This window comes from Astyanax mexicanus, chromosome 1 (assembly GCF_023375975.1).
Source record: "Astyanax mexicanus isolate ESR-SI-001 chromosome 1, AstMex3_surface, whole genome shotgun sequence".
NCBI lineage: Eukaryota > Metazoa > Chordata > Actinopteri > Characiformes > Acestrorhamphidae > Astyanax > Astyanax mexicanus.
In genome coordinates, this window is record NC_064408.1 from 126,039,416 (window position 1) to 126,041,592 (window position 2,177).

Genomic DNA, 2,177 nt, shown 5'->3' on the forward strand with positions numbered 1-2,177 from the left:
ACGTACATAATAGATAACCACTGCTTAGCTTTATTTAAATTATCACATCCCTGTGTTGTGTAGAAAATATATTATAAAAAATTTGTATCTTAAGAACTGAAATTTGTGTCCTCCACCCTGTTGTTTTATACATTTGTAGAATTATTAAATCATCAACTAGAACCCTGAAAGGCCTGTGTAATCACAGTTTGGCAACATACCTGATTTAACACATGCTTTTAATTTCCAGAATTAGTGAACCACCAAACTGTAATGATTCTGATCCTCCAGGACCAGAGGCAAACAAATATTGCTATACTTAGACATTAAGAACTGTATAGTTCTTTACAAATATATAAACATAAAAAAAATACTTAAAGGGATTTTCTTTTTTAAAGATTTATACATTAAACAAACATTTTTAATTTGTCACCTTTCACCACACAAGCTAGCATGGACTTCCAAATAATCCAATGGGAAAATCATGAGGCACACTGGACATGAGCCCTGAATAGAAGATATCAATATTACCTCCAGTGAAAAACAAGAAATGTACTACTTAAAATAGAATGAGTGTAATATCTATTAAGTAAGACCAATTGTAGGAATTGCATAAATGCCATTACCTTAGACATAGATGTACTGTTACTATTGGCTGCCACAGAAGAGTTCACTCCAGATAATTCAGACATATCACAGGAAGGCTAAAATGAACATACAGTAAAGAAAAATAATTAAAAATAGATCACAGTGGTAAGTAGAGTATTAATAGCATTACTGAATTTATTCTTACCTTTCTGGATGTACTTGTACCAGTGGTTTCCACAGAGTTCACAGAGGAGAACTCCCCAACAATAGACACATCAGGGGAAGACTAAAAGGAACAGACAATACAAGTAAATATTTGTCAAAACAATAACATTGTGTCTAAAATAATTAACAAAAAAAAATATTATTTATTGAACAAAGGCATTGCTCTTACACAACAATCATCGTAGAGAGAGTCGTACTCTGTGGATGACCTGCCAATGCAACATGATTTAACATGAACAGCCAAAATTTGCAAAGGCATAGACAACCCGCAGGCTTGGCAAGTTGCCTTTGGCATCTTCTGGAATTCATGTGCATCAACAGGAAGAGGCAATGTGTCTAGTTCCTCCTGGAGTGGAACTATGTACAAAGTGTTTTACCCCCTCCACTCACAGATCTTAAATACTGAGTATTATATCCCTCAGCTTCTGGGGGGACGACTGTAAGTTTTCTTTGTCCAGATCCACCTATGAGGAGCAATTAAGAATAATTAAAAGATTGGAAATAAAAAGTAATAAGAAACCCCTGACCTTCTAACCTGTTTAAAGTCTACATTACCAAGAGCCTTGTGCAGAAGCCATCCTCCTGATAATTTGGAAAGTTTGGGGTAATGATGAGTAAGAGCTTTTGAAAACTGCATGAAAGAGAAAACATAATTTTTTTGTAAGGGTGACATTCCAATAATGACAAGCAATAACATTTATTTAAAATTTTAAAATTGCATTCATATGAGACCTTTTTAGTTGTCACATCTGGTACTGTTAGCTCCTCTGTCCCTTCCACACCAAGCTCTAACGGAGGTTGTCAGGTCAACAACTACACTACCCAGAATGCACCACCCGCTGACATCACGCACTCACCTGATCACGTGACACCTCACCTGCTTCCTGCAGGAAGTCCCGAATACTGATTACTGGCACTATAAAGGTGCACTCCACACAAACACCCACGCCGCGTATTGTAGGTTCTCCTCATTACAAAGCGTTCTATATCTCTTGTCTCAGTTTATCTTGTGTAGGACCTTGCTTTTGTTTTCTCGACGCCGATTATTGCCTTTGCCTCTGATACTGGATTGCTTGTGTATTACCTGGACTGTGTTTTCACTACTGCCTCTTGGATTACCTCTGACATTGGATCTCTCGTGTATGAACTCTGGACTGTCTCTCGTTTATGGTATGGTTTTGTCTTCATTGCTCTGTTTACTGGTGATCACCCATTTTTCTGTATCGACTACGATTACATCTGTTTATTTTTATAATAAACTTAATATATTTTTATCTGTATCTGCACGTGTCTGCAATTCTGTGCTCATCATGACAGAATACGGGGCCGTACAAGATCAGATAGCGGATACTGAGGCTATTAAATCTGGTTTAGCCAACCAGGGG

General features: G+C 37.1%; 1 long non-coding RNA gene across 1 annotated transcript; it reads right to left on the minus strand.

Annotated features, from left to right (window-relative positions):
- Positions 1-415: 415 nt before the first annotated feature.
- Positions 416-1,425, minus strand: LOC125784820 (uncharacterized). The gene is made up of 4 exons (XR_007427418.1): positions 1,348-1,425; positions 962-1,256; positions 773-853; positions 416-683 (listed from the first exon to the last, which is right to left on the minus strand). It is a non-coding gene; the product is annotated as an uncharacterized LOC125784820 (long non-coding RNA).
- Between the last annotated feature and the right edge of the window lie 752 nt (positions 1,426-2,177).